The following is a 21302-nucleotide window of genomic DNA, read 5'->3' as shown; positions in this document are numbered from 1 at the left end:
CAACCAAAAATACTGAAGGTTAATTCAGTGGTGCTCCTTAAAAAAGTCAGCACTGTCTTTGTAGAAAAAAATATTATTCTACTTTCTTATTGTGTCCGATTTTTTTGTTTAACAGTTTTTTGTTTTACCTGGGAATAACAGATAAGTAGTGATGAGATTTTAAATAAAGGAAAATAAGATCACTTACCCCATTACGAAATTAGATTTATAAAATAATCCTGTGTACTCATATTTTACGTTCAAAATAATTAAATTAATTTGTTTTGAAAGTGTCTCTAAGAAACAATAAAATTATTTCTTAGACCAAAATATTAAAGGCAAAACTCTAATTTTTATTATCAGAACACCTTTGGCTTGGGTGTGTCCTGGGTCTTGAAAGTTTGAAAAGATCCCCAACTGATTCTAATATACAAACAATGTTTAGTTGGAAAACACTAAGATCATGGAATTTTTAGGCACATTTTTTATCAAGATCAAAATTTAGGCTCCTCATTTTATTTTAATACATCTCTTCATTTTTAATTTTAGTTCACAAGCAGAGATTACTTTTAAAAAATTAAGTATTAGAGTGACTATCTTAAGTAAACTTCCTTTAATGTGGGTTTATATCTTTCTAAGAGTTTATGCTAAAGGTTTATATATGGTCTCAAAAGGTTTGTGAAACATTTAGTTAAATGTAAAATTTTATTCCTACCAGGAAGTATGTGGAAAATATACACATATTTATACTTATACTCCACTACTACTGAAACTATCGCCAGGAATCATGTTTGGGGCTGGTAAATCCTATGCATATTAGTGTGCTCTTACACTTCTCCTTAGTTAATAATTATGTTTCAACTCATAAGGAGCTATTTAGAAAAAAAAAAGAAAGAAAGAAAGAGCTAGGTGCCTAGAAAGAATTTGTTATTTTTTCCTCTGAAGTTCCGCAAAGGGATATTTAATTATGACATGGTTAAATTCCTATCATTGCATTTTCATCAAACAAAAACATCACTCTGAATGATGAGACGGAGAGATTAAGTGAGAATTGGAACAGGAAGCACCCTCCAGTTCGACGCTCAGTTGTCTTGTCTTCTTTAGATGGATTAAGTGCCACCATTTGAACTACTCAGTTCTGCAGCAACGAAAAGGCAGCATTGATTTTAATTGTCACCAGAATCAGTCATCAGAAGTGAACAAGAGGCCAAGTCAACAGTAGCAGGACATGCGATGAAACTATCTCCTGATTTTAGAGAGAGAGCCGTAATCAAAGGAGATCCCCCCAAATTATTACAAACCAGAAGGACTGAGGCATGGGAACACTGAGTTACACTTCTGTAGATATTTCATATTAGACAATATGACCAAATGATTCTACATGAATCTGCATAGTGAATTATACTTTATGAAGAAATAGAAGTGCCAGAGAAATTGTCATATTATTTTATATCTACCACTTCTCTTATTTTTATCTGGAATTTCAAGTATACAATATATAGACATCAACAGAAAAACTGTGGCAATTTTCATTGGACCCATGCAAGTAGTGTCTTAAATTGAGGAACAATAAGACTCAGTAACTAATAAAAGCAGTATCTGTCAATGATTGGATTCATGGAACATAAGGGAATGTGTACAGTGAACCGAATTAGTGAGTATTATATGATGGTAGATAATAAATAGATTTTAAAAATCCTCATGAAGAATGATTGGCATAAAATTATATTTCTTGATTCTAACAGGCCACAGGCAAAGGAGAAAGTGGTAGTTTTCTGTAGCCTAGTGAGGTGGAATGTAAACACCACCACTACCATGTTGGTGGTGTGGTGTACCTGAGGGAGAAAAGGTCTAACACCGGAGGGTCTTAAACATCTCTAACAAAATACCCAAGGTTGGAAGTTGTGCCTTGTGCCACCTCCCAAAGCCATCTGAAAAATAAGATTGCTAAAGACATCCATCAATATGACAAAGAAAAGCAGGTTGCAAATTTCAGTGGTGAGTCACCAGCTCAAACACCGGAGACTATCAGAAACAAAGAGTAATCAGTGTGTTACAGATAAGTATGATCAAGTGCCCCAAATATTTGTTTATAAAACCATATAGCCTAGTGATTTTTTTTAAGAAATTAAAATTTCATTTAACAACTTGGCATATTCTTTTATTCTTGGTTTTTATTTTCACTGCTATTTTTATTGCTTCAGTATATTTCTATTTTGCCATTGTACTTAAATGTTAGGGTTTCTTTATGGTTTTAGTCTATTAATGCCCTCACTGGGGCATCACCTATTATTCATTAATCTGATTTTTAAATAAGATATAACTTAGACTTATTTTCTCATAATATGTGTTTACATTTTTTAAATATATGTAAGAATTTTTATGTTTTAAAAATTTGAATGGTTAGTTTAATTCTGACGATCTTATTCTAAAATGAATCATGTTAACATCAGGAAGTTTCTGAGAATACATTTGGACAGCATTATATCACTTCTGAAATGCATTGTAATTATTTTTATTACTTGTAAATAATTTAACAAATGTCACTTTATACATCTTTAGGAGAAGACCTTAACATTTTTGTAAAAAAATGGAATTAAGAGATAAAAATATAAAATAGTTCTCAGCAGAGGCTCTATGAAGGTTGAGTCCACCCTTAAATGGACTAGGATGATGAGGAATTTAACTCTGTCAGTGCAGCATATTTTAAATCATTAAGTGATAAAAAAATCAGTACCTTTTAAAAATCATTATGTTTGATCCTATGTTTATACTATGCAATAGGGTCCTTAATGTTTGTCCCTATTTTCTCATCTATAACATTTATAGTCTGGGTTTTATGTTTAGTCTTGGCTCTTCCTGTGTTTGTTTTTGTACAGTGGGTGAGGGATGGGTCTTGTTTCAATCTTCGGTGTTGCCAGCACCATTTCGTGAAGCAGCTGTCTCTTTCTTATTTAATGTGTTGGGTTTTTGTGATCATTTTAGTAGTCTACAGGTGGGTACACGATGTCTGGGACCTCTGTTCTATTCCACTGGTCTATGTGTCCATCGTGGACCCAGCACCAGGGTGCTTTGTCTATTGTAGCTGTGGAGTAGGTTGGATAGTGAGAAGCCTCTTACTTTGTTCTTTTTCTTGAGAAGAGTTTTGCTTATCCTGTGTCTCATCCATCTTAATATAAGGATTCTTTAAGATTATGCAAAAGAAATTAGTCAGAAGGATACAGAAGGACTATAAAGTGAAAAGATCAATCCTTAATTTCCCATAAAAACTTCACAAATTTTCCTTTGTTTGCGTAGAAGAATGAATGGAAGCATTATCTTGCTAAGCAACTCTGGTGATGCTTTTCCAGATATTTTTCTGTTAAAACATTGACTAACTTTATCAAAATATTTACATATTAACCAGATACCATCATTCATTGGCCCTCTAGAAAATCAACAAGCAAATTCCTAGAACATTAAAAAAAATACTGTTATCATGACCTTTGCTCTTGACTTGTGCTTTTTTGGTGTGATTGGACCACTTCCACCTCCTGGAAGTGATGGCTGTGATTGGGCTTTGTCTTCTAGGTTGTACTGATATTTAGCTCCTATCAAAATTCTTCCAAGAAATGCTTCAGGATCTTGATCCCACATGTTGAAATTATTCATCGAACACTCTTTTCTTGTCTGCTGCTGACCTGGGTGCAACAGCTTGGCCATTCATTAAGCCAACAATTTGTTCAACGTTGGCTATTGTTTCTTCTTTTAATCATATGTCCTCTTCAATTAGGGCCTAAACAAGATTGTTTCCTGGAAATTTGGTGTTGCTGGCCTGAAACTGTGGTACATTTTCAACATTGTCTCATCCTTTCTTAAAACAAGTTCTTCATTGATAACTTGCTGATTCATTGAGGCACTGTCTCCATAAACTTCTGTAAATTACGCATGATCTCACCATTTGCCCACTCAAGCATCACCATGAATTTGATGTTTCTTCTTGCTGTAGGTTTAGCAGAATTCATTGCTCTGACAGTGGGTCTCCTCAAATTGATACCTTGTTTTTCTTAGTGTTTTAAGCTAGGTCCTGTTCATAAAAAATATTTTACATGATTTCTGAAGACTACTCACATATATGAAGCATACATATAGGTAGATTGAGATACACAGGCAGAAATGATCTATAAATGATAAACATTATTTACAATGATAAAGAAGGAGATGAGATATTAAATGAGATACAGTGCCCTCACAGAAAGCTGCATATGCCAGAAGTTAATATGACAACATCTTCCCTTGCCTCTTTTCATTTTTGTGTCATTATAATATTAGTGTGTTTTTTAATTTTGTTATCCTGCTCTACATAAGCCACAGTAGGCATTAAAGATGATTTAATAACTCTAAATCCAATTGGTGCCTTCCAAATGATTGAAAATCATATAAAACACCTGTGCAAATGGACACAATAACCAGAAGTTCTTTAACCATCACATCTCATTAATATCCAGAAAGGTTACATTTAAATATATTAAAGCCTATTACCATCTATTACGCTCCCCATGACCATTCATTCAGAGATGTTTTACAGTGACTCAATGGAACTGATTATAATAACCCATCTAATTTCGTGGAGTATTGTTTTCTGCGAAATCACATACTAGAGCAGCGGTTCTCACCTGTGGGTCGTGACCCCTTTGGGGGGTCAAATGACCCTTTTACAGGGGTCACCGATTCATAACTGTAGCAAAATTACAGTTATGAAGTAGAAACAAAAATAATTTTATGGTTGGGGGTCACCACAACATGAACTGTATTGAAGGGTCGTGGCATGAGGAAAGTTGAGAACCATGGACTAGAGGATTTGCTCCTCTGAATCAGGCTTGGGTTTTTTGTTTGTTTGTTTGTTTCCTGTCTTGCTCTGTCCTGTGTCTGGGAGTAGCACAGAGCTAGTAGATACTGCTAGAACATAACACTAATTCATCATTTACTATTCAGATAGAGAATGAGCAAGTAGAATACCAAACATGGTTATGTAAATGGGATAAATTATGGTATAGTTTTAAAATAGGGATAAGCTCCCTTTTTTTTACAATACAGATAAAGTGAAATATCAAAATATTTAAGATATGTAGAGCCACCAGGATATTTTGCCATAAAGACAGAGTGATAATAAACTTGTTTTGAAAACATTAACATCTGGTTTTTCAGAAACATATAACACTTTGCTGCCAGTATTAGCATCATGGAGAAATTAATTCATGATTTCTAATTAGGTTTAGTATGAATTGGGAACTATACATGAATTTCTTGAGGATGTTAATTTTGAAAGCAAAGTATTAGGTGTTTTCAAGCAACCAGGTATTTATTTTTTAAGTGAGAATTTATCTACATCCCGTCTTTACACCTAAATAACTTTCTGGCTTTCTATATCTGAAATATTTTCATTGGCATCCTGGTAATGATTAAAGTGCTTGACTGCTAAATGAACACTTGACAGTTGAACACATCAATCACTGTCTGGGACAAAGACGTGGCAGTTTGCTTCTGTAAAGATTTCCTATCTTGTAAACCCTGAAGGCATGTTCTAGTTAGCCATATTTGGTCTCTGTACATTGAAATGGACTTGAAGGTCGTGGTGTTTGGTTCTGGAATAGCACGTGTATTGAATGTGTACCTGTATGGCTCCCCTACGCTGTTTAAAGATAAGCTCTAAATGCCAAGGGTTTACTGATTACTTATATGCATTTAGAGATCTCATCATATTGCCTTGTCCATTTTAAAATTAGAATTAGATGTGTTTACTTTGAAAAATCTTATATTCTTTATGAGGAACATTATAAAACTAGAATGTTTATGCAAGTTAAAAGAAGCTAATTACTGGTCCCTGGGAAGTCTTTTTGAAAATAGGTTTTAAAGCTTGCCAGATAAGTAGCAGTTTGCCCAAAAGGGGAATTCAGAAATTATTCATAAAGCAACATTTTACATCTAGGAATAGTTCCTAAAATTAAGAGCTATTTAGAGAAATTAAAAGGCTTTGGGAAAATTAGCAATAAATTGTAAACACCATCCTAAGATCATTATCTGTTTTAAGTGAGAAAATGGTTTTGTAAAAGAAAGAGACTGAATCAAGGAATACTTTGCAGAATTCCAACTCAGGCTTATTGTCCTCTTTGAAGAAATTCTCTATGGAGGTCAAACTAGCAACAGCCACTTTAGAGCTAGGTCCCATGCTTGGGAGGCAGTGCATGAAAGTCAATGGTGAAGCGCACGATGGAAAAGGACGGTGAGAATGTTTGCACAACTTAAAAATACAATCAGTATCATTCAGGAGGACTTATAGAAACTGTTGAAATGATGTATGACTATATATTTCACTAACATTTTCTTTAAAAAGAACGTGGTATCATTGACTTAGACATTGTAAAGAATGTCTTAAAGACATAGGATTAGAAAGTGAAGAACAGAGAAGCAGAGAGAAAAATATATACAAAGGACAGACCAGGAATAGGCTGTAGTTTCCTTCTGCAGCAACAACTATGAAACCGGTACAAAGTACGAAAAGCTACTTCTTGGTGACCCGACAGTAAACAGAGCAGAAGATCCTAATAAGGAGCCATCCTTAGCATCGGATATTGGTCTGACGGGGCTTTCCATTCTTTGTGGGTCTTAGCCTGTAAATCAGAACGAGATAATTAGCTTTTTAACATTTTTAAAGGATGCTTAGATCTATCTGGAATTAAATGAAAATATGTTAAACTAGTCATGCATTCCTCCTCTTAGATTGACAAAAACACAGAAGAAAAAACTTGCTCCGAATCACTTACTAAATCCTCAGCCCCTGAAAAGAAGAGAAAGAAAAACAAATGACCATTTTCACCAAATCAACAAAGGTTTTAAAAAGTGAATTCCTAAGATAGGTGTTTACACAAATAGAGAGATACAAACTTTCTGGCAAAGTCTGTCTTGGAAAAAGGACAACCAGAATGATCCTTAGAGGCCAGGATGGCGAGACTTTGTCTCACGTACTTTGGACATATTGTCGGGCGAGACCAGGCTCTGGAGAAGGACACCATGCTGTGCACAGTGGAGGGGCAGCAAAACCCTCAGTGAGATGGATGAACACAGTGGCTGCAACAATGGGCGCCAACCCAAGAAGGATGGTGTTGGACATGGCGGGGTTTGCATCTGCTGTAGCCAGCATCCCGAGTTAGGACTGACTTGACGGCACCTAACAACAACAATATTTAAAAACAACACGTTTCAGTTCTACTCTTGGGACCTTCTCTAGGTAATTTATGCCAATACTCAAAGATACAAAGGTATGCATACAAAAAGAATTCAAATCATCACATGTAGTAAAAGATGAACCAACTTAAAAAAACCATCACTTCAATAAAGCTACTAACTCTGGACTTAAAATACTATACAGCCACTACAAAGAATTAGTTTGTTTTCCACTGGGAGATGTAGAGAGCTTGAACGAGGTCTACTCCTACACTTACAACAAGAAAAAGGCAAACGGTGGGTTCACGAAGTTTCTGGAGCATGAGAGAGGCAAGGGGGCAGCAAACCCAGCCGGTGCTGAAAGGAGAAAGGAGCCAGAGAAGGTGTTGACCTGGGAGCAGATAACGCAGGAGAGCAATAAGAATTCTGAAGGAATCATGTGCACATTGCTGAAGTGTGACTGATATTTCACAAGAGTTTGAAGCATCTAGAATCCCAGATGTGAAAGGAAAAAATAAAATTCTCTCAAATGTTTTTTTTTCTTTCTTCTTCTTCTTCTTCAAGAATTCTATCAGTTCAGAGAAGACTTGAGAAGATTTTCAGAAAGCTTCCCACATGGCCCAGGCCTGGGACAGGGGAGCAGAAGACTTTGTTAGAGAAGCATATAACTCAGAAGTATACCTTCTTCCTTTTCTAAAAAGAGTTTTAATTTGTAAGAAGAAAGGAACAAATTTGTCAATTGTGGCATTGGGAAAACCTCACAGGAACAAGGAGAATAAAATGGAAGATATTTGACACCTGACAAAGTGCAGGCAACCACCTGGGCCCCAATCTATAGTTCAGGAGTAGCCAGAACCACGGTGCAGATCACAGTCCCAAGACACAAGGACAGAGTGACCATCTCAGATTCAGGCACACACGATAAGACATGGCCTGCACCACGCCTTCTATCACTGCAATAGCAAATAAGGGCAGGGCTTCCTAAGTCGGCTTCATGAGGCTCGGCTATGGGAGGGTGTGTGCAAAGTCTGCTTTGTCCTGTTTGGGCTCTGGCAAAAGAGCACTGGGCTGGTTCTAAGATCAAATGATTCAAATGGCATGTGCTACTGAAGCAAGGGTTCGAGACAGTTTGCTCTGAAAACTAAATTCTGAAATAGCTGTGTAATCTTTACTTACTTATGACTACTTAAAAAAAAATACATACCAGTACCTACTTACAAGTAATCTTACTCAAAGCATTTCCATAAATGTATTCATTCATTTGATGGTATTAATTATGCAAGTTATATTTATCTTAGATTGCATTTTATAATTACCACTAAAAGGAGGGCAATCATGATTCCTGAATGGTGCAAACCTAAACGGTTTGCTTGCAACAACTAACCTAAATTAGAGCTCAAAATCTACGCAGAAGACCAATGAAGAAGAGTGTGGCTATGTCTGTCTGTCAAGATTCCAGCCAAGGAACTCCTGGGACAGTTCTGCTCTAAGGCACACAGGGCTCCCATGAGTTGGAATCAACTTCAGGGTCATGTTTTCTGTTCGTTTGTTTCTTGAGTGGTATAAACAGTTAACATACTTGGCTACTAACAAAAGGGTTGGAGATTCAAACCAGAGGCTCTGCCGAAAGGCCTGGCGAGCTACTTATGAAAAATCATCTGCCGAGCACTCTCTGGAGCACTAGTCTACTCTGACGCACATGGGTCTCATCAGTTCGAAACGACTGCACAGCAACTTTTTTTTCTTTTAATGATTATTACTTGAATTAAATAAAATCCATGTTCTCTTAAAATTGGCCAAGACACAATTTACAGTAAATGACTTGGAAACCTTAGAAATGAATGTTTGATGGCATCCATTGTGATTTGGGACCTGGGTCGGTGCTATCAAGCTTTAATGGGGATGGCATCCGTCTGGTCTTTGTTAGGAAACAGATGGTGATGGTGCGGTTCTAAGACTTTTGCAGCCTCCAACAAGTTCTACAGTGATTCTAACAGGCTGCTCTGTGAACCATATTTAGAATAGCAAACACCTAGAACATTGAGTGCTTTTCAAGATTGAGTGAGTAGAAGAATAATTTTCAATTCCTCACACCTGACTCAAGAAGATAATGGATGCTACAGTATGTCTAGGGGGAAAAAAACAGGCTGCAATAAATGACACATTTATAACTTGGTTTGTGTTAGAACTTTATAACACATGGCTGTAAGCTGAAAGTTATTTTACTTCCTATCATTAAAAAAGCCTCAATAATTGTAATGTAGAAGATGCACTTTATTACATTCAAATACGAACACATTTTATCAAAGTTTCCTAAATGAAAACTGGGACATAAGTATCACAAGCAAGAAAAATACAGATTGCAAGTCAAATAAGTGATATATTTGAAAATTCATTTAGAAACAGTATTAAAGTGGAAGATCCTGTAATCAAATCCCCCCTCACTTTATCTTCACAAGTAAAACATAATATATTAAAGACTATTATCTACTGTTGAAAAAATTATTAAATTTTAGGTGAATGAGATATTACAAATGATCATTCTTCAATTTATGGCCACCTCTGAGTTGAGAAATGAAGTTTCTCAATGATAATTTATTCATTGATTTATTTTAGTATTCTTTCTACTTCAGAATACAAAATCGTAAGCTATCACAATTGAGATTAGAAATGCCATTTGTTTAGCATAATGCACATTCAGGCATTGAAAGAAAAACAAAGTATTAGCCTAGTCTATACAATTTCATTCTTCTGATCATGATACCTTGTATTTTTTCTATACAACTGTTAGAGCAAATTTTTATTTTTTAACTTTAAAAGATTTTAAAAATTCCTTTGTCTAAATCCTTTTATTTCTGAAGCTATATCTCATCTTCAAAATTAATGCTTCTCTTATAACCTTATCATTTGATTTACTCCACTTTGTACGTGAGGGTTGGCTTGGGGAGGGTGTGTGCATGTGAAACACAAGGGGAACTTTTCCTACTTTCTGCTGCATCCATTTCATAACTTAGTTACTGAATTCTTGTGTTTAATTAACATACCAAATGATACTTAAGTAGGACAATTGTATGGAAAATAACATGAAAATGATCATTAGTAATATATAAATAATTTAATTCATAGCACTGTATAGAATGCAAATAAATTTAAAGCTTAAGCATAAAATATATAAAGAATAGAAACCAATTTTTCAAGTTTGCTGACATTAATGTTTTTTTGAGAATTTTCCTTCTTTCAACTTCATACAGAATTAAGAAAATAATGCTTATATTATTTGTCAGACACAGATCCTTTATGCAATTAGATAGGTTATGGGGGGGTTATAAAATTGTTATCAGGTTGTAAATATTTTAAAAGATTCAGTGGAAAATATTATACATTTCAAAATAGAATAAGAAATATATATATGTTGAAAGAAGTAACAAAATAACTTAAATAGAAATATCGGCTTCACAAGTATATTTTCCAAGACCCCTTGTTCACCAAAACATATGTACTTTTCTTAAGTGTATTTACATCATTGAACATGCTATACATGATTTTGTAAACTATAAATAAAAATTAATTTAGCAATTTAGGAAGTTTTACAATGTTGTCACTATGCACCTCTAATTTACTCTTTAAATATGTAAGCAGTGTGTTTACATGTATTCCCTATTTGCCATCAATTTATCTCTTTTTAATTGCTTTCCTATTGAATTACTACTTCATAGAATAGAAGTGAAGGAAAACTTTCAACCTCACTTCTATCAAGTCAGCACCCACTCATGCTTATCCCACAAGAGAGAGTAGAGCTTGCTTCACAGGGTTCCCAGGGCTGCACCTCTTTATGGATGCAGACTGTACTATCTTTCTCCCCTGGCTTCTCTGTCGTGACAGAGTCCAGAAGAGCGAAATAACCCAGTGTGACATGGGCTATAGTGTCTCGAGGATGCCAGGCTTCAGGAAATATGGGGCTTTGGTGGCTGGCTACTTCTCAGAAAAAGCCTCATCAAAATCCCTGCAAAATTTTGTGTGTGTGCGACCTCTTTACCGTATTTGTGATTTTCCACACCTTTGGTTTAGTTGAATCAAATAACTGTAGCCCTATGTACACAACCACCTGTAGATTGCACTGCCAGTTCATTAAGATGGGTTTAGCTACTCTAGTTGCCTATAGTTTTGGTTCTAACTAGTCTAATTGCTTCTCCTTCAGTGCACCAATCTATCTTAGTAGGATTCACTGCCTTCCCAACTCAAGTAACCCAGGAAATTTCTCTTTCACTAAACTTTGCGGAGTCTGAGTTTCATCTTAGATATATTAAATATTCAGTTCAATCTTTTAAAAAAATCATTTTATTGGGGGCTCTTACAGCTCTTGTCACAATCCATACATACATCCCTTGTATCAAGCACATTTGTATGTATGTTGCCATCGACATTTTCAAAACATTTTCTTTCTACTTGAGCCCCAATCTTATATACAAGCAGTACCCAGGCTGCAAATATCTAATGTCTTGATATGTTCTATTTGCCCCCTTACAATAGTTCTCTGATGTTCGATTAAGCAAAAAGGTGCCAGATCCAAAATTTCACAATTTGTCAAATTGGCGAGGTACCCAGAATGGGAAATGTTATAGGCAGAAAACCTGAGAAAGGATTCTGGAAGAGGCATTTCAAGCCTGACGCATAACTCTTGACTATTGGTCCACAGGCATAGGAGCCTTATGCATATTTGATGATTGGCAAGACTGTAGAAGAGTAACACACATTCAAAGTAGTAAGAGCTCCCACCATCATTGAGTGGGTTAACGCTGCTTCTGACTGTACTCAAGATCCCAGGACAAAGACTTGGTTGCTATGCACTGTGCACATTGCCTGTCCTCTGTAGAAGAGGGAGATTACATTGATAGTAAGAACTAAACCCACATTTTATTCCATGCTATCCTTCTGGTTCACTAGAACGCTCAAATTCTGGTCTCTCCCGTGATATTTCCTTGGCCATGAGAGCCTTAAAAAGAACTGGTTGGAAACCAGTGAAAGACAGTGTTAGGAGTAGATTTTGTTTGTAACTTGAGGACTGCTGTTATTATGAAGTACAATATTTGCATATTTAATTAGTAGCATTAAAACATAACATCACAATTATATGACTCAATTAAGTAGATAATTTTAAAATATATTAAATATTGTAGATAATGTATATGTATACTAGACCAGGAGACCACATAAAATAAGGTGAATGAGCAGCACAGTGTGTGTGTGTGTGTGTGTGTGTGTGTGTGTGTTCTGCAAAGCATGCTCTAAACATTTGGAGATGTTTGTTTGGATTCTGTTGAATGCAGTGTACTCATTATTTCATCAGCGTGCTCTCTCCACTGCATATTTCATAGGTCTGCATATGTAGCCTGGATGTATTTACATAATTATTGCATCAACAAAATTACTTTTAGGTAAATATATACAAACCACATTTATCCTTCATAAAATCGTGGTATTTCTATAAACTTTCCTTTATAAATATTGCCATGTCTGAGACTCTGAATTCTCTACTCTCTTAATCAGGTAAATTAAATTCACCCTTATTTCTGAACTCAACGATCTCCAAATAATGGGATAAAATTTTCCCCTTGATGATTTGAATAAGTACCACTTGCATGTAGTTATTTTAGGGCATTCTGACTTTCAGCTGAATTATTAAATGCTGTATTCATTTCACCTGCAATGTTCATAGCACATCACATTTATAATGCTAGCATCATATCCATTCCATAGCAGTAATCCATCGTTTTCCAATGTAATGAATAATTCCAAGGATAAAAATGCTGGGCTAAGTCAAGTATATTTCTCAAAGTACTATCTATTAATGTACATGAAGCCTTCTCAAAAGGAAGATTTCCAGGACTTTCCAACTGGTTTTGAAGATAAAATCTATGGTTTTGTAGAATATCTCTGTACACTACTGTGCTGTGAAGCATATATGTTTAAAGGAAAAAGAACATTGTGCAATACACTATTTAAATTTTAAATAACCATTTGTCTCAGTAAGGGTTCATTTAATCCTATATTTAATCATTAAGTAGATGCTAGAGCACTTTAAAAACATATAAGAAATGTGAATAAAAAAAAGAAATGTGAATAAATAAATTAAAAATTATTTTCATAACATTTGAGATTATGGATTATCTACAAACCTTAATGTATTGGAATATAACTAGAAAATGCTGTGTGACTGAGACAAGTTACTGCAGATCTGATGGTTCTGAGGGCATTTGGCTTAACTTTAAAGTGTTTAAATTACTTTTAGAGAATTATATTCAATTCTGGGTCTCATAGTTTAAGAGAGATGAATTATTATCTGATGAGAATAGAGGAAGTGCCATGCTAAAAGCACCTAAAATCGTGTGATGTAAAGGTTAGGAAAACATAGGGTATTTAGAGGCGGGGAGAGGGGAGGCAGACACACACACGCACACACACACAAAAAAAAACATAGAGTATTTCAACTGGTGAAAAGAAAACCCAATAAATGCATAATGATTATCTTTCAAGATTAGAAACCATTTGAAATGGCTTTAAGCTTTTAAAAATTGAATCATAGTATAAGATAAATTTTACTTTAATATGAATGTATTAAACATTAAAATGAACACGTGAAATTATCTCTTTGAAAGAATTAAGGACTACTAAGGAAGTATAGATTTTCCTAGGACGAGAGATGATAAAATATTCCAAACCCTGCCCTTTAGTCATTGCTGACTCATAGCGACCCCTTGTGGGTATCTGAGACTGTAAATGTTTATGAGCGTATAAAGCCCAGTCTTTCTCCCACAGAACTGTCAGTGGCTTCGAACTGCCAACCAAGTGGATCGCAGCTCACACTACCAGTGCTCCTAAAAATATATACAAAATAAGACAGTATTTCTTTCTGGGACTCCCAAAGAGACTATATGAGATATATGAAATGAAAAAATTACATGAAAACTTCTTCCAAACTAAGGTTCTTTATTTCTGGACTCTTGAATGAATGGAAAGGGAAGCTATATTTAATATGCAAAATTGTTCACAGATTGTGAGAATACTTTTATAAATACTTTTATAAAGTGATTATAAAGTGACTTAATCAATGTGATTCATAGTTATCTAATTTAATTCATATGTAGCTACTGAAGAGACAACAACCAAAATCATAAAAAACGTAGTGGCTTTGGACTCATCCAAACACATCTCCTTTTTTCTTATGATTTGACTTAAGCTTTGATTAAAGAAAAATCAATTTCTTGATTGATCTATTTGAAAATGCTACTGAAATTAGTGTATTTCTGAACAATGGAAGATGTGATGAGTATCGTTTTTGTGTCAACCAAAGGGACTATGTGCTTGGCACGTAGAGCGGCTTCTACTAAAATGTAAGCTGAACAGTATTTTCTTTCTGTTGTTGTTGTAGAGTGTCATGAGTCAGCTCAGACCCACAGCGATCCTGTGCACAACAGAACGAAACACTGCACAGTCCTGCACAGTCCTCCCAATTGTTCCTACACCCGAGTCCACTGATGCAGCCACTGTGTCGAGCCATTGCATCAGGGCCTTCCTCTTTTTAGCCATCCCTCCCCTTTCCCAAACATGAAGTCATTCTCCAGGACTCTCTTGACATGTCCAAAGTAGGTAAGATGAAGTCTTGTCATCCTTGCTTTTAAGGAGCACTCTGGCCTTACTTTGTCCAATACAGATTGATATGTCCCCTTAACAGTCCATGGTATTTTTAATATTCTTCTCCAGCACATCAATTCCAATTTATGGATTATTCTATAGTCTTCCTTATTTAATGTCCCTTTACATGAATATGATACAATGGAGAATACCATGGCTTGGGTCAGGCACACCTTAGTCCTCAAAGTAACATCCTTTGTCTTCAATACTCTAGAGATGTTTGGTGCAGCATATTTACCTAATACAATACATATTTTGATCTCTTGACTGCTCTTCCATGAGCATTAATTGTGGATCCAAGTAAGAACAAAATCCTTGACAACTTCAACCTTTTCTCCACTTATCATGATGTTACCTACTGGTCCAAGGCTGAGGATTTTGATCTTACTTACTGACTTGTAATCCTTATTGAAGGCTACAATCTTTCAACTTCATCAGCAAGTGCTATGATTCCTCCTCACTTTCAGGAGACCAAGTTGTGTCATCTGCATGATGCAGGTTGTTAATAAGCCTTCCTCCAATCCTGATGCCACATTCCTCTTCAGATAATTCAGCATCACGGATGATTTTCTCAGCATATAGATTGAACAAGTATGGTGAGAAGACACAACCCTGATGCACACCTCTCCTGAGTTTAAATTATGCAGTATTCCCTCATTCTGTTTTACAACTACTTCTTGATCCATGTACAAATTTCATAGGAGCACAATGAACTATTTTGGAATTACCATTCTTCTCAAGATTATCCACAATTTATCATGTTCTATACAGTCAAATGCCTTTGCATCATCAATGAAATACAAGTAAACATCTGTGTTAGTCTGGGTTGTGTAGAGAAACAAATCCAGAAAGACACTCATATGTGTATAAGAAAGAGCAATTAAATATTGAGAAAACATCCTAGCCCAGTCCAGATCAAGTCCATAAGTCCAATATTAGCCCATATGTCTGATACCTATCTATAAAGTCCTCTTCAGGCTCACAAAACACATGAAATGACGCCGAATGAAGGGAGATCACAGGCCAGTGGGTGGAAAATCTTGTGGATCCAGTGGCATTGTAAGCATCTCAGTGCTGGTAGGGGTCCCCATGTGGCTTCTCCAGCTACCAGGGCTCTGAGTGCATCAGGGTAGGTCCATGTGGCTTCTCCTCAGGGCTTCTCCTCAGGGATATGTTGCATGGAGTCAGCAGAGAGATTGTGTGTCTCCCATCTCCAAGGAGGAAATATAGGAGTTCCCAGAATTCTCAGGAGAAGGAAATACTCACACAGAGGCTTCATTGGCTAGACCTGATTGACAGCCTAGCCTCCACCCCATCACTCTGAATCCTCAAATTGAAACCAGATTATGTAACTACCACAACATCTTTCTGGTATTCTCTGCTTCGAGCCAAGGTCCATCTGACATAAGCAATGATATCCCTTGTTTCATATCTTCTTCAGAATCTGTCCTGACTTTTGATTGTTCTCTGTCAATGAACTTTTGTTACCATTGTTGGGTGATCTTCAGTAAAAATTTACTTGTGTGCAATATCAATGACATCATTCTATAGTTTGAGCCTTCTGTTGGGTCACCTTTCTTTGGAATGGACATAGAATTTTTATTTCTGTTTATTGCTTATTCTAAACTGAGCTTCAAAAGTACGCTAGCTAGCATACTTCATGAATCCTATAGTTTCCCTTTGTCCCCCTCTTCTCCCAGGAAGAGCATTCACTTAAATCAGACCTGAATAAATCCATAGATAAAACTGTTAAAATGACTCAAATTTAAAGAAAAATAGAAAAATAACCCTATGGGTGTGGTTATTTTGAAAAATGCTTAGCTTTCAGCATGTGTTTTCTCATAAATTCTTAGACCTTTTGTATTGAATCTGTGATAGAGTTAATTAATATGTCTTTTGCATCCATCATTTCATATGTGATGTATGATAATTCTGAACTCTATGACTGCGGCTATGATCCCATTTTAAAGGGAGTTCTATGACCTGAGTCACACCCTTTGTTTCCTTAGGGGTATTTTTCAGACTTCTTTACTGGAGGGTATGACTTTAGACATCATCTTTGGGGTATGGTCAGCTAAAAGACAAACCACACCTTCATCAAAGCCATTCCTCGGTATTTCAGTGGCATCTGAGACAGAGAGAAATATCGTGGGATCATTTGGAAAAGCACATCCAAGCTCTCTGTCTGAAGTGGCCAAAGCCACTGAGATATCCCAGATGTACCAGAGCCTGTGGCACACAGACTTAGAAGAGTAGCACTTACCCTACTGGATGCCTTTTCCTTGTCTGGCTCAAAGCTGTGGAACTGTGAGACTGAGCCACAGTCAGACAGGGAGATTCCTGGTCCATGGAGGCATAGGTCAAGGGACCAGGTGGCTGGAAGCCTGAAGCTCAGAGAAGGACTTTACTGCTGTCAGAGGGGAAGTGCTGCTGTGGAAGAATGTCTGTGTCCTTACTGTGCATCCTGACAAACGGTAACCGATTCATTTCTCTACTACACTTCCTTAATTGTGAGCATTGCATGTGAGGTCAATGTGGCCATTGCAACAAATTATCAAACCCATCATAGAAGTAGCCTACCATGAGAGCAATGCTTGCTGTCAGAATAAGGTCAAGAAGAAAGGAAGGTGAAGGAATGTCTGACCCCTGCCTCATGGCAAATCTCCCAGTAGTACTTTGGTAAGCCTTCATGAAGGGCTACTTGATTATAGATCATTTTATTACTTAATAAACTCTTTAATTTTAACAGACACTCCAGTTTCTCTTTGACACAAGGCTATGATTTTCAATGGTTTTGCTAAATAACACATTAATTACTATTCCACAATGTAATAACTTTTCATAATATAATGTGGTATGATCAGTCACTCAATTGAAAGACAAATTCCTTAGCAGATGCTCTGTCTTTGGAGTATAAATAGATATTTTAGCAGAATTCATTCTCTCATCTCTGCACTTTCTCCATCCTCTGACCTAACAGATCTAGGATGCAAGCCCACAGAAGTCTCCAGCCTAGCACCTGACCTACCAATGCTGGACTTTCTAGCTCCCACAATTGTATGAGTTAATACTTCACATCATTGATCTAGCTCTTCCTTTCTTGGTCTGTGTCATGTCTGTCTCTCTCTCTCTATTATATATATATATATATATATATATATATATGTACATATACATATGCATACACATACACACACTATGCACACACACACACCACTCCCTGTAGAAGTACACCCTGTTTGGTAAAGTCGTGGGGAAGTTAAGGGGAGGAAGACACAACAAGACAGATGGACACAGTGGCTGCAACAATGGGCTCAAGCATAGTAACAATTGTGAGGCTGGCACAGGGCTAGGTAGGCACCAACTCTATGGCACCTAAAAAGATATATACATACATGCACATATATATGTGTACATACACATACATGTGCATACTTCTCAGTGATTGTATTTCTCATAGGAATTCTAAGCAGAACACAGGAATCTTATAATAATGAATATCAGGATGAATTAACAAAATTAAATATGGTCAGCTTTCTGTTCCTTTGCACAGAGCAGCATTAGAAAGAGAAAATAAAATTATAGTAATTTAAATTTAATTCAATTTTTAAAGGAAATCACTGATATGCTATGAGGTGGTTGTAGGTCAATCATATTCCTAATTTTTAAAATATCTGAAAATATACATCTTTGTATTTGCAAACACTACCATCTTCTGTACAGAAGGCAGTAATTCCCTGGGGAAAATGCTCTCCTATTTGTGCTACTAATTCTAAGCACAAAATTCTCTTATATCATTTATTTTTATAAATGTTCTATTATTTTCCCTTTACATCAAATTATTACATCCTACCCCACTTCCTTTTGCTCCCCAACACTGATCTTTTTATTATTATAAGGATGACGGAGTTGGCACTCGTCTATTGTCTTTTGAGATTTTAAACTTTTGTTGAGGTTGACTAAATATGTGTGACTTGTTATCATTTTTTCATAATTATATCTTTATAGATAGAGACCTATTTGATGGTTATTCAAATTCAATTTAAAAAATCTCTATCCATAGCTACATTCTTAGGTAGCTCTTGGCTTAAGGAGCAATATAAGTAAAGTTTTAGGGAACCTTTGAAAAAGTGTACTTTTACACAAATCACCTCCAAACCAAAAATGGTTACCGATGGATACTGTGGTGGCATGAAATGTCTTAATATTGCTCTTCTACCCAAATCTTTGGGACTCCCATCAAATGATGGTATGTGAGTATGCAAATAAGTATGTAACCTAAGAGAGGGGCCAGGTCAGTTTTCATTCCCATTGCCCTGCCTATCAGGATGAGCCATTTCTGAAGCAGTCACAAAGGAAGAAACACCGAAACCTTGGAATAGCACTTTCAAGATCTGTGTCTTACGTTAGAAAGGTTTCGGAGACCAGATGCATGGGGACATTGACACGGAGACGTAGAGACGTGGCACTGAGACTAGGGGTTATCTTTTCCTCTTGTGACCCAATACTATGGAAGTATGAGCCAGAGCTGCAGATGGGCTGCCTTCTTCACTCATGAAGACAAAGGCCAAGGGACCAAGTGGCTAAGGTACTGTGGACCAGAGAGAGACTTGGCTACTAAAGGGCTTGAGGGGCTCAGAACTAAAGAGAGATTCAGCTGCTGGCTGTGGGGACCAGTAACTACCCTTACTGTTTGAGCTAGGGTGTATTATGCCAACCTGGCTGATAAACACATGTGGGATTGATTGAAGGGCGGGAAGATAAATGGCTTGGTGAGCCTCGCCTTTCTAGTTCTCTGGTCTCTTGCTTTGCAATGGTCTGACCAGGGTGCAGCTGCCTTAGCCAGTTCCCTGCTTCAGCTGGCAAGGCTCACTTCCTGCAAGACATCCCTGAAGAGAAGCCGCATGGACCTACCTCAATGCAGCCCTGGGTGCTGGAGCAGCTGTGTAGAGACCCCTGCCAGTGCTGAGATGCTTACAGGTTCACTGATTCGGCTTTCCTCCTGTAGTCAGCATCATAGTGTGTGTTTTGTGAGATCGAGGAGGACTCTGTAGATTGGTGTTGGACATGCGGGCTAATGTTAGACTTATGGGCTTGGGCAGCACTGGGTTGGGAAGCTTTCTTAATGTACATTTACCCTTTATATAAAACTCTCTCTTATACATATGAGTTTCTGTGGATTTGTTTCTCTAGTTTACCCGAACTAACATGCTGTCAATCCTAACTTTTGGTAGCCTGTTAACTTCTTTGATGGCATACTGCTTACAAGTTGGCCTTCTAACTGCAAAGTCAGCAGTTTGAACCCATCATCTGGGCTTTCTACTCCCATTGAGTTATAGTCTCAGCAACTCACCCTGCCCTATCAGGCCTCTATGAATTGGCATCCATGCTATGGCAGTGGGTTTGGTTTTGGTTGTATCAACTTCCCTAATAAGTCCCCGTCACCATGATGATTGTCTGTGAGTCCTGTGTGGCCATGGCATTGACTTGATAAACCCAGCAGAGATGTCACACTCTGTGGGTTGGTGTCAGCATAGGTAAAGAAGGCTGGAGTTTGGAGGCATGTCTGACTCTTGCCCTGTGACAATAGGGAAGTCAGAGGAGGTCAGCTGTGTCCACCTCCAATGCCCTTCATTACAGAGAGCCTGAAGAAAGAGGTACACTGAGAAGAATAAGGCGATGTCACAGTTAACTGGGAGGAAGTTTGTTTGGTGTGTGAATTTTTATTCCTTTTCTGTAACTACTGTTAGAAATTTTTATTTTCTTATTCATACAAGGCACAGTATCAGAAAATTTTAGGTTAATGAGGTTGATTAGTTGCAATTTTGAGGAAAAAAGAATCAAGACATTAAAAGGGTAAATTACTATAATATTGTATTCTTACATGCACATTATTTTTGTTTGTTTCTAGAAATATAAAAACAAGGTACTTCCAAAAGTATGTCTATAATACTGGTATGTCTATAATGTATTTCAGAAACTCTAAAATGGAATCTCATTCATATGTGTACAGAGAGTGAGCACTTGAAGATATAGAAAATCTAACTACGTTATGCAACTGAAGCAATTTATATCTCAGGATATGTACAGTCATAGATCACTTAGATCAGTGGTTCTCAACCTTTCTAATGCCGCACCCTTTAATACAATTCCTTATGTTGTGAGGATGCCCCAACCATAACATTTTTCGTTGCTACTTCATCACTGTCATTTTGCTACTGTTATGAATTGGACGACCCCTGTGAAAGGACTCCCAAAGGGGTGATGACCCACAGGTTGAGAACGGCTGACTTAGATTGATTCTAAAACTGTGTATCTCAGTAATTAGTCATTATCACATACTAGAAGCAAAAATAAAAGAATGATTGTAAAAAAGAAGGGAACTACATTCCCAGAAGTCAAATGATAAATGTACTTTACTGTCCCAC

The sequence above is a fragment of the Echinops telfairi genome, unplaced genomic scaffold, assembly GCF_000313985.2.
Source record: "Echinops telfairi isolate 266 unplaced genomic scaffold, ASM31398v2 ScPeMD7_18;HRSCAF=68, whole genome shotgun sequence".
Classification (NCBI taxonomy): domain Eukaryota; kingdom Metazoa; phylum Chordata; class Mammalia; order Afrosoricida; family Tenrecidae; genus Echinops; species Echinops telfairi.
Note: the sequence above shows the minus strand (reverse complement) of the source record.